General features: G+C 42.8%; 1 protein-coding gene across 1 annotated transcript in view; it reads left to right on the top strand.

Moving 5' to 3' along the window:
- LOC118361480 (SWI/SNF-related matrix-associated actin-dependent regulator of chromatin subfamily D member 3) overlaps window positions 1-12,966 on the top strand; it is a 78,817-nt gene that overhangs the window by 871 nt on the left and 64,980 nt on the right. The window lies entirely within an intron of this gene.

Genomic DNA, 12,966 nt, shown 5'->3' with positions numbered 1-12,966 from the left:
TTTGACGCATGTAGAACAACAAACGTGTGAAATGACTCTCATTCACTGCTCTCTTCTGCCTGTGCCCTATGGCTATGAATTAGACTAGATGAAATTGACATGGACTTGAGCCTATTTGTTGTGTTGTATGACTATAATTCCCACTTTACATCAAGTGTCCTAAAACCTATTTACATGGTAGCTACATTAATAGTTAGTTTGTAGGTTGTGTAATTATTCAACACACAAATAATTATATAATAAAGACAGAATGCAGCCGTTTTTATACCAATATCAAATCATTTCCGGCTAACAATGAAGTGCCTTGCTGTAGTAGTTTTCATTAAAATAGCCAAAAAATGCTTTTTAACTCCACTATTTCTCAAAGCAAGAATTTAGCTAGGACTGTCTGAGAGGGGAAGGGAAAAGTGAAAACTATCTGTTATTGGCAGAGAGGTTTAGCACTATCTCTGTTATTGATTTATTAGCCAATTTACTGCATGGTGATGTCACCAGGCATGCCGAAACTCCTGCCCATGCAAACCACAACAGAAGGTCCTGTGTAGATTGTATTTTCAACCAGCACCGATCAGACTTTCCTAGTTAAATAACCATTTTCCAGTGTTAGTTTCATCAGCTGTTGTACAATATGATACAAAACACAGGAAAAACAGACTACTCTGGGCCTTTAACATAAGATTTGTAAACAAACCCCAATTGTGGCTTCACACCCACTCACTATGTAATTATTGTTTTAGATGAGAATATTTAATTATCCTCATTTGCAAATGCTTGAAAGTGTGTATACCACAAATGGGCGACAGTTGTAAGTATTGAGTTTCACTGTACCTGAACTGCCTTTGTGATTTTTGGGAATTTAATGTAAAGTGGGACCACTATGGGTCAGTAAGCAGCCTTATTGAACCCACTGCTCTGAGAATTATCCCAAGCTTATTATCCAGTTATTTAGGGTTGTTGGATATATTTCTCAGCTGTAATGGTAGACCAATTTTCTTGGGGGGAGACAATATACTAGAACATATTTTCAACCTGTATTTGCAAGTGGATATCTTTATCCTGTTAGGATTGTGTTGGTTTAGTGATGTAAGGGGGTGGTAGTTCGGTAGGCCTCAATGTAGGCCACAATAGACTGGAGTGAATGGAATGGTATCAAACACATGGAAACCACATGTTTGATGTATTTGATACCATTCATTCCATTCCCGCCATTACTATGAGCCCGCCCTCCCCAATTAAGGTGCTACCAGCTGCCTCTGATGTGGGCCTTTACTTTGCCTGTGGCTCAGGAGTGTTTGTAGAGACAGGGACGTGTGGAATGCACTATAGCATTCTGGCCTCCGAAGCCTTCTGCATCGATGCATAACAGGATCTCAGGAAAAGGGCATGAGCACAGAATCAAGCTCCTCTCTATATCTACTGTATTTTGGGGTCTTGATTAGTTGTAATGTTAATACTCACTGTGAGACTAGTGCTAGGAGTAGCTGTGTGAGAGGTCGTACAAGTTTGGAGTGTTCAAAGCCGTCATCAATGCAACGGCTGGCTACTTTGAAGAAACTCAAGTATAAAATATATTTTGAGGAACACTTTTTTTTTGGTTCCTACATGATTCCATATGTGTTATTTCCTAGTTGTGAGGTCTTCACTATTACTCTACAATGTAGAAAATAGTCAAAATAAAGACAAATCTTTGAATGGGTAAGTGTATCCAAACTTACTGTATATGGCGCTTTCACTTGGTCTTTTAGCAAAACACTGTCGACTAGATCTGTGGCTCTGAATGTAGTGGTGGCATGTGTCCTATTTTGCTGAAAAGCATGTAAGTTAGAGGGCAATTTTTTATAAAGCTTTATAATTCACTATCCTAACATATTATGTGTTATTAGAAACAACTGTTGTGGTCGTGATGAAGTTTTCAATCCAATGCATTTTGGTGATATGTATGCTCGGCTTTCCATTCTTCCATTGTGCTTAGATTCCATCAAGACAAAAAACAACATTGGATTTCCATGCTTTAACCCGGTTGGAATGTGTGGCTTCTGTACTGTCCCTAGTGCAGAGTCAGCATTTCACCTTGCAATGTGTGAACTTACTGTGGAGCTGCTGAAAGGTTTTCATTGGAAAATTAGTTGCAGCGGCTAATGTGGCCTAAGAGTGGGAGGGCAAAAAACCTCACACCAAGGCAGCAGCATAAAGCACAAACTTTTGAAAGATGATTTAAGTTTGGTTTACGTGTTGTTGTCTATGTACAGAAGAGGCGTGGACGTTGTGGCATGCGAAGTCACTGTATAGGCATGACATGGCCCTCGAGAGTCAGCAGCAGTCATTGGTACAGACCAGTTTGTGGGCAGATCTTTTTTTTCATCCACCTAATGTTTAAGCCAAGGGCTGTGAGTAGGGTAAACTGATCCTATATCTGTAGCTGGGGGCAGCCTCTACCTAGAGCCCTGAGAGAGGGCGTCCGATGATCCACCCTGCTGCACCCTGTTGAAAGTCTGCGGAGAGAGATGAAGTCCCATTTGTATGCATGGGACTGTCACACCTCAAGAGGCCTGATGGAGTAGCGGCTCTTTTTGTCACTGTACTGGATGCTTGAACATTAATAGAATCGCTCCGCTCTACATTTCCCTCTCGCTCCGTCCCTCTTTCCCTCCATCCCTCCCTCCCTCTGCTCTGTTGAATCTAGAATAGCGGTAGACGGATGACCCATCATTCCAACAAGAGAGCGAGTTGGAGGATGAAAGTTTTGGTGGAGGGCCCGTAGTTTTATTTTAGCTCATGATTAATGGTTTGGCTTCACAGCAGAACTTCTTCAGAACATGGCTTTATGCTGTACTTGACTGTAAGTACAGTATTGGTAATATCTTAGCCCACTTTCTGTCATCCGGTTCAAGGCATTACAGATTCTGCAATGACCTTGGATAGCATGGGTCTAGGTGCCTTTGCAAGTCTTTGAAGCTTTGCCATAGGCCCTCAGTTAAAATTTGGACACATTTGGACCCCTCTCCCCAGATATTAGGTCACCCTATTGAATGGTCCATGGCTTTTGTGTTCAGGATTACTTGCAGGGAGAACTGGACAATGAGCACTTCCTTATTTGGCTGGCAAGGAAAGCCCTGGACATATGAAAGTAGGGCCAAGCTTTTGTTACCTAGGAAACGAGCTACAGTATTGGCTTGGTAGACTTGGACTTGATAAGAAATGCTAAACTCACTGAAAGTTTGAATGTACAGAAAAAAGAACATGCTAGAATAGTGTGCAAGTCGACGTAATACAATACAGTAGGGAGACTAGCTTGTTGGGTCTTTCCACCAATTAGGTGCCTTTTGAGAAGTGTAACCTAATTTTAACATTCTGTCCATAAAGAGCAGAATCTCAAGAGGTTAAATACAAAAATGACTAGTAAGTGCCTATTAAGTGAAAAAGGTAATTCACCTGAACAGGGTTTGATCAGGTCAATCAGCCATAAATTCCCTTGTGATAGGGTGAATGGAAGCTTGTTGTTTGCAACAGGGAGTGGCAATTGATTGCAAGAAATGCAATTGTTAAAGCATTTCTTTCCTGTCTAAATGTTTTCCACCACAAAACACCAGCAAATGGCCAAAAAGAGTAAAACCAGCTCAACTGCATTTACTCTATGATTTGACTATTAGATGTTCCAATGTTTCTTTTAACAAAAGTCTTACCGCACAGGATTACGTGGGTTAAAATCTTCCTAGAAGTGACAAAGGGTTGACGGAGGGACCGACTACTGAATTCTGGCACTTTAGCAAGCCTTTATTGATATAAAAATCAGATTTATTGAATTATCCGTGTGGTCAATATTAAAGGGCACTAAATTTACTATAACTTGCTTTTCAAATCTAATATTGGTACACAATTTTTACCAAAAGGCACTTTTTTCCATGGAAGGACCCGGCTCCCATACTGTATGTATGTGGCATTTCTTTTCATTAGTCATTTTAGCAGACACTCTTATCCAGAGCAATTTACAGGAGCAATTAAGGTGATGTGCCTTGCACATTGACAGTTCTTTTCACCTAGTTGGCTCGGGGATTCGAACATTTTGGTTACTGGCCCAACGCACTAAAGAGCAGGGCTACCGCACACAGAGCTATCGTAGACAACCCTGATGCTTCGGCCCGAAGACATGTATAAGTACAAGAAGGCCCGCTATGACCTCCGCAGAGTCATCGAACGAGCAAAAGGACAATATAGGAATAAGGTGGAATCATATTACACAGGCTCCAACATCTGTCACATATGGCAGAGGCTACAGTCCATTACGGATTACAGAGGAAGACCCAACCGTGATCTGCCCAACAATGCCTCTCTACCAGATGAACTCAATGCATTTTATGCACGCTTTGACAACAACAACAACATTGAGCCGGGTGTGTGGGCCGTCACCGACCCAGAGGACTGGGTGATCTTGCTTTCCGAGGCCGACGTGAGAAGAGACGGAAGGGTCTTTAATCAGGTCAACACCCGCAAGGCCGCGGGCCCCGATGGTATTCCAGGGTGCGTTCTCAGAGCATGCACAGAACAGCTGGCAGGCATATGTGCGGTAATTTTCAACATCTCCTTGTCCCAGTCTGTAATCCCCACATGTTTTAAGATGACCACAATCATCCCTGTTCTTAAGAACTATAAGGCTTCCTGACACTATGATTACTGCCCTCTAGCACTCACTTCTGTAATCATGAAGTGCTTTGAGAGGCTGGTTATGGCAGCGTCTCAAACAGAATGCGGTTCATTGACCACAGCTCAGCGTTCAACACCATTCTCTGGGTCTGAACACCTCAACAACTGGATTCTGGACTTCCTGACGGGCCGAAACCAGGTGTTGGGGTTAGGCAACATCACCTCCACCACGCTGACCCTTAACACAGGGGCCCCACAGGGTGTGTGCTTAGTCCTCTCCTGTACTCCCTGTTCACCCACGACTGCATGGCCACGCACGACTCCAACACCATTATCAAGTTCGCTGATAACACGACTGTGGTAGGTCTGATCGCCGGCGACGATGAGTCAGCCTGTAGGGAGGAGGTCAATGACCTGGCAGTGTAGTGTCGGAAGAACAACCTCAACGTCAGCAAGACCAAGGAGCTGATCGTGGACTACAGGAAACGGGCCATAGACTATTTTCTCTGCTGCCACACGGCAATAGGTACCGGTTCATCAAGTCTGACACCAACAGCCTCTTGAACAGCTTCTATCCCCAAGCAATACAACTGACAAATAGCTAACAAAATAGCTACATGGACCGAGTTTACCTAGTCTCTTTTCACTCACAAGCAGTGGTGGAAAAAGTACTAAATTCTCATACTTGAGTAAAGTAAAGATGCCTTAATAGAAAATATCACAAGTAAAAGTTACCCAGTAAAATACTACTTGAGTAAAAGTAAAGATACCTTAATAGAAAATGACTAAAGTAAAAGTAGGTAAGAAGTATTACTCTAAAAGTAAGCCAAAGTATTTGGTTTTAAATATACTTAAGTATCAAACAGGGATGAATGTGGTCAGCCAGGTGTCCTTCATGATTTGCCCAAATGTACCCAAGTGGCCAAATTGATAATGTTCAAGAACATAACACATGCTAAATTCTAATAAAAAATATTTTTTTAAAGTTTACACACCCCCAGGAATGTCATACATTATGGATCGTTAGCCTCCCTACATAAAATGTACTAACAGGAAACGCGACAAGAATGCTGATCCAATGTCTCCACAGAAGTGAAATATTTAAGATAAGGGCCAAGTTAGCAGCCAACACTGATCTAATGTCATAAGTGAACACACCACAAACCACACACAAAGTAACAAAAATATATATATAAAAACACTATTTAAAATGACAGTATTTAGAACACAAGATTGTGCTGCTGGTCCCTAGTCCCAAGTCTCTTTCTGCTGTAAAGCACTTACCATCCTCTACTTGTAGGCTGGCTGGGTATTCACCCCTCTAGATGGCCGGGCGGGGGGGTTGTTGTGGAGCCAGAGAGAGCAGTAGTCAGACTATGTGGGGGATGGAGGACTTGAATGTGGTCTCTTTGAAGTCAGTCTTTATCACTATTGAAGTTTTTTTTCTATCAGTAAGAACTCAAGTGTATTACTTTGTTTTATTGAACCTTTATTTTAGCAATACATCAAATAAACAACACATCTATAAACATATATTATATAGAGTGGAGAACACTGTGGTGAAGTGTGTGTGTACCAATTATTTTTTTTAAAACATGTAATTAACCGTTATTTAACGAGGCAAGTCATTTAAGAACAAATTCTTATTTACAAGGACGGCCTAGGAACAGTGGGTTAACTGCCTTGTTGACGATATGATAGAAAATAGTAGCAATCTGTATTTTCGAAAGCAGTCTCGTTCATATTTCACAACCTCCGCTGGCTTTTGGAGTTGGCCATACACGATAGAGCAAAAATAATAGGCCTAGACTTGATTTATTGCATGTTTCTGATCAGTGATAGATGAGCAAACAAATAAATGAGCTACACCACCTCCACGTACTTATTTGCCCAGCCAGAGACCAATTAACCTTTACAGAAGAGATTCAGTGAAACAAAATCACATTAACTGATTATCAGACAAGTCACAGGCTTTTGGTAGGGAGTAGGCTACTAAGCGAGAGAAGAGCAAAACAATTCACTTGTTAAGCTACGTAAACATGCAACATTTTGTAATCAGTGCTAATAGAGCCAACTTTTACTAAAGAAGGGGATGAGCAGCATACCCCTCAACTTAGTTAACATATAACGATTGGATAACTTTGGGCGTTTCAGTAAGCACAATACCTGTCGGAGTGTAAAGCGTGCCAATGCCTCTTCAGCATTACGGCTATGCAGACTACCGGTTTTGTGTATAGGCTATACTTTTTCATAATGACATGGACAAGTTTGTTGGACAACAATAGAATGTTCATTCATGTTCATGATTTAATGGGTGCCAAAGCCGGTGAGATGAAAGGTAAGTTTCTACCGAGGGATTGGCTGGACTTTTAAACGCATTACTGCAATGATGACTGGGTTGGCTGGACTTTTCTACGCATTACTGCAATGATGACTGGGTTGGCAGGACTTTTAAACGCATTACTGCAATGATGACTGGGTTGGCTGGACTTTTAAACTCATTACTGCAATGATGACTGGGTTGGCTGGACTTTTAAACTCATTACTGCAATGATGACTGGGTTGGCTGGACTTTTAAACGCATTACTGCAATGATGACTGGGTTGGCTGGACTTTTAAACGCATTACTGCAATGATGACTGGGTTGGCTGGACTTTTAAACGCATTACTGCAATGATGACTGGGTTGGCTGGACTTTTAAACGCATTACTGCAATGATGACTGGGTTGGCTGGACTTTTAAACTCATTACTGCAATGATGACTGGGTTGGCTGGACTTTTCTACGCATTACTGGAATGATGACTGGGTTGGCAGGACTTTTCTACGCATTACTGCAATGATGACTGGGTTGGTTGAGGGAAATAAAAGTACAAGCTTTGTTGCTGGAAATACCTTTCAGATAAAACATTTTTTAAAGTAAGCAAAAAGTTGCAGGGATGCTAAAGTTGCCGGGTTTTCTGACTGAGACGGCCTGTCTGGGTTCACCAAGGCTGACCTAGTTAAATGCAAACGCTCAGTGCTGCGCCACCGCCATGTCCCCCAGAGCCATGCATCCAGAAAGAGTGTGCAGCCAGACAGTGTGCAGTGCAGCCGAGTTGCAAATTAAAACCATCCAGATATGGCCAGTGGCAGCTGCATGGATTGATGCCGGCGGTAAGGGTGATTTGTAATTTGGTTTGAGTGCTGTTGATGGTGGGTGTGGTATTTGTCACATCTTTTCTAAGGCCAACCAGCACTGACGGAATGCAGTTTCTGTACAGTACACTCTCATAAAAATAGCTAATTAGTACCAGAAAAGGTTTCTTCATTTTGTCCCTGTCCTAGGGCAGTGGTCACCAGCCTTTTCTGAGTCGAAATGCAAGCCGAGATCTACCGCTCAGAATTGTTTCAACATGACTTAGAAAACAAACCTATGCAACATTAACCTATTAAAACAGTACTATAGCCATGATGTTTGTGCAGTTGGCTATAGGCCCAATACATTATCACTGCATATTGGCGTTGCTTGAATTGCCCTGCCAATGCATTGTTTTCTGGTCATTAAATCAAAAATATAATCATAATCATAAAAGATCAGTGAAAGTACAGTAAGTCACTAGCAGTTACTGACTATTAAGTTACTGGGAATAACTACAATAACTACCAGGCAACTAACTGCCATTAATTTATTGTGAAATGCACAGTAACCTCTTAAAACTGAATGTCTTTATTGTCACATGTTCTTACAAAGATTGCAGAACTGACATTGTTAAGAGGTGCTCAACCTTTGAGAAGATATCCATCAACCACTCAAACACTTCCACTGACGGTTGGAACAAATACACAAAATTCAGTAGCTTGTTGTATTTTTACCATACTTTCACTGCAACCAGTACCCTATCTTACAGAAAAATCACATGATTTCACATGAAATTTGAAATGTGAAATCATGTGTTTTTGGAACACTTCACGTGACCATGTTTTCACATGTAGTTTCTTGTTGTCACATGTTATTACATCAACTTCACATAAGATCACATGAGTACCATAAGGGCTGTAGAGTACCATCAAATTATAGGAACGTTTTAAGTGTCGCATTTCATGGCATAAAGGAAAACATGGTGTAGAGGGAAAGAACAGGATGGTTCTTCACAATCATCACAGCAGTAAAGATCCCTTCTGATATGCAAAATAAAATGGTTACACATATCATGCTCACCCCTGACAAAGAACCCATCAATAACCTTTTTTTGAGAGTGTACCTTTTGATGTAATATTCCATACTGTCAGACTCAGACAGTGCATGTCGAGCAACAATAGGTTTTGCAACATTTTAATGAGCATCTTTGGGTCTCAAGCACATGCAGCATCAGATCTGGATTGGGGAACCAACGTCAGTCCTGTCTGACCCGTTTGTTTCCAGTTAATTTCACCCCATTCCCTCCCCAATGTCCCATTTTGGCATGGTGAATTAACCCATATACTTTAATCATAGAATCAAGCAGTTTATTTTGTATACCTTCCACTGATGTTGTCTCTCTTCAGTTTTTCTAGATTTGGGTTATTTGGTAACCCAGTGCTGGGTAAATATTGGACAGAACACACGGTGGGTTATTTTGACCCAGCCATTTGGGTTCTGTGAATAACCCAACATGTTGGGATTATCCAAACAGGTTAATTTAACCATCAGTTGGGTTTTTATTCACTTTCAGGCTGGGTCTTTTTTAATTGAATCCATAGGTTTGTTTCAGGAGGCGTGGCTTATTAGGGGTGTGGCTTTCAGGTGGTTCTTTTTGGCCACCTGTGAAAGTAAATTTAATTCCTGTTGATCATGTTAAGTTTGTATACTACAAATTTCTACATTCCTTTAATATTTTGTCACATTACATTCTACCACTATATGTAAATAATAATGTTATACCATTTTTTACAAAGTGATAACTATCCCAACATTGGGATAAGCATAGGCTCTTAACTCATACACTTGTGTAAGCCTCATTAAACTACAAAAATTTTCAACCTTAACATTTGATTACAATACAACAGAACACATGTGCTGTAATGACATTTACTCTCACGGGAGCCCAAAAAACATCCTGAAAGCCATGCCCCGACTAAGCCACTCCTCCAGTGTTCTGATCTGACCCACTGTGTCATGCATCAACAACCCAACCTTGTATTTTTAAAGAAAACAACCCAACTAACTGACTCAATGCCTGCAACCCAGCAGTTGGGTCATCTAAACAAAGCATTTTTTGGGAGTGTATCCTGGACTGGGAACAGTCTGATGAAAGGCCTCCTTCTGAACCTGGGATGCGTCCCAAATAAGCACCATATTCCAGTGCACTACTTTTGACCAGAGCCCAATGGGAATAGGGTTCCATTGGGACTCAACCGTGTCCTTGTTCTGTCTGCTACCTCTTCCATCCGGCCTGGGCAGAATGGTGCTGAAGGATCAGGGCTAATGGGCTGGATAGCTTTATGCAGACTAGGCTACAGTACAGAGGGGGAGGGGAGACTTTCAGTAGTGAGAGAGAAGGGTTGCCAAATCAAATCAAATTTTATTTGTCACATACACATGGTTAGCAGATGTTAATGCGAGTGTAGCGAAATGCATGTGCTTCTAGTTCCGACAATGCAGTAATAACCAACAAGTAATCTAACTAACAATTAGAACTACTGTCTTATACACAGTGTAAGGGGATAAAGAATATGTACATAAAGATATATGAATGAGTGATGGTACAGAGCAGCATAGGCGAGATACAGTAGATGGTATCGAGTACAGTATATACATATGAGATGAGTATGTAAACAAAGTGGCATAGTTAAAGTGGCTAGTGATACATGTATTACATAAGGATGCAGTAGATGATATAGAGTACATTATATACGTATACATATGAGATGAATAGTGTAGGGTATGTAAACATTATATTAGGTAGCATTGTTTAAAGTGGCTAGTGATATATTTTACATAATTTCCCATCAATTCCCATTATTAAAGTGGCTGGAGTTGAGTCAGTGTGTTGGCAGCAGCCACTCAATGTTAGTGGTAGCTGTTTAACAGTCTGATGGCCTTGAGATGGAAGCGGTTTTTCAGTCTCTCGGTCCCAGCTTTGATGCACCTGTACTGACCTCGCCTTCTGGATGATAGCGGGGTGAACAGGCAGTGGCTCGGGTGGTTGTTGTCCTTGATGATCTTTATGGCCTTCCTGTAACATCGGGTGGTGTAGGTGTCCTGGAGGGCAGGTAGTTTGCCCCCGGTGATGCGTTGTGCAGACCTCACTACCCTCTGGAGAGCCTTATGGTTGTGGGCGGAGCAGTTGCCATACCAGGCGGTGATACAGCCCGCCAGGATGCTCTCGATTGTGCATCTGTAGAAGTTTGAGTGCTTTTGGTGACAAGCTGAATTTCTTCAGCCTCCTGAGGTTGAAGAGGCGCTGCTGCGCCTTCTTCACGATGCTGTCTGTGTGAGTGGACCAATTCAGTTTGTCTGTGATGTGAATGCCGAGGAACTTAAAACTTACTACCCTCTCCACTACTGTTCCATCGATGTGGATAGGGGGGTGTTCTCTCTGCTGTTTCCTGAAGTCCACAATCATCTCCTTAGTTTTGTTGACGTTGAGTGTGAGGTTATTTTCCTGACACCACACTCCGAGGGCCCTCACCTCCTCCCTGTAGGCCGTCTCGTCGTTGTTGGTAATCAAGCCTACCACTGTTGTGTCGTCCGCAAACTTGATGATTGAGTTAGAGGCGTGCGTGGCCACGCAGTCGTGGGTGAACAGGGAGTACAGGAGAGGGCTCAGAACGCACCCTTGTGGGGCCCCAGTGTTGAGGATCAGCGGGGTGGAGATGTTGTTGCCTACCCTCACCACCTGGGGGCGGCCCATCAGGAAGTCCAGTACCCAGTTGCACAGGGCGGGGTCGAGACCCAGGGTCTCGAGCTTGATGACGAGCTTGGAGGGTACTATGGTGTTGAATGCCGAGCTGTAGTCGATGAACAGCATTCTCACATAGGTATTCCTCTTGTTCAGATGGGTTAGGGCAGTGTGGTTGAGATTGCATCGTCTGTGGACCTATTTGGGCGGTAAGCAAATTGGAGTGGGTCTAGGGTGTCAGGTAGGGTGGAGGTGATATGGTCCTTGACTAGTCTCTCAAAGCACTTCATGATGACGGAAGTGAGTGCTACGGGGCGGTAGTCGTTTAGCTCAGTTAGCTTTCTTGGGAACAGGAACAATGGTGGCCCTCTTGAAGCATGTGGGAACAGCAGACTGGTATAGGGATTGATTGAATATGTCCGTAAACACACCGGCCAGCTGGTCTGCGCATGCTCTGAGGGCGTGGCTGGGGATGCCGTCTGGGCCTGCAGCCTTGCGAGGGTTAACACGTTTAAATGTTTTACTCACCTCGGCTGCAGTGTAGGAGAGTCTGCATGTTTTCGTTGCAGGCCGTGTCAGTGGCACTGTATTGTCCTCAAAGCGGGAAAAATAGTTATTTAGTCTGCCTGGGAGCAAGACATCCTGGTCCGTGACTGGGCTGGTTTTCTTCTTGTAGTCCGTGATTGACTGTAGACCTTGCCACATACCTCTTGGGTCTGAGCCGTTGAATTGAGATTCTACTTTGTCTCTATACTGACGCTTAGCTTGTTTGATAGCCTTGCGGAGGGAATAGCTGCACTGTTTGTATTCGGTCATGTTACCAGTCACCTTGCCCTGATTAAAAGCACTGGTTCGCGCTTTCAGTTTCACGCGAATGCTGCCATCAATCCACGGTTTCTGGTTAGGGAATGTGTTAATCGTTGCTATGGGAACGACATCTTCAATGCACGTTCTAATGAACTCGCACACCGAATCAGCGTATTCGTCAATGTTGTTATCTGACGCAATACGAAACATATCCCAGTCCACGTGATGGAAGCAGTCTTGGAGTGTGGAATCAGCTTGGTCGGACAGACCTCAGACGCGTGGGAGCTTCTTGTTTTAGTTTCTGTCTGTAGGCAGGGATCAGCAAAATGGAGTCGTGGTCAGCTTTTCCGAAAGGAGGGCGGGGCAGGGCCTTATATGTGTCGCGGAAGTTAAAATAACAATGATCCAAGGGTTTTCCCGCCCTGCTTGCGCAATCGATATGCTGATACAATTTAGGGAGTCTTGTTTTCAGATTAGCCTTGTTAAAATCCCCAGCAACAATGAATGCAGCCTCCGGATATATGGATTCCAGTTTGCAAAGAGTCAAATAAAGTTTGTTCAGAGCCATCGATGTGTCTGCTTGGGGGGGAATATATACGGCTGTGATTATAATCAAAGAGAATTATCTTGGTAGATAATGCGATCGACATTTGATTG

Source organism: Oncorhynchus keta, chromosome 28 (genome assembly GCF_023373465.1).
Source record: "Oncorhynchus keta strain PuntledgeMale-10-30-2019 chromosome 28, Oket_V2, whole genome shotgun sequence".
Classification (NCBI taxonomy): Eukaryota; Metazoa; Chordata; class Actinopteri; order Salmoniformes; family Salmonidae; genus Oncorhynchus; species Oncorhynchus keta.
This window is presented reverse-complemented; position numbering and strand designations above follow the sequence as displayed.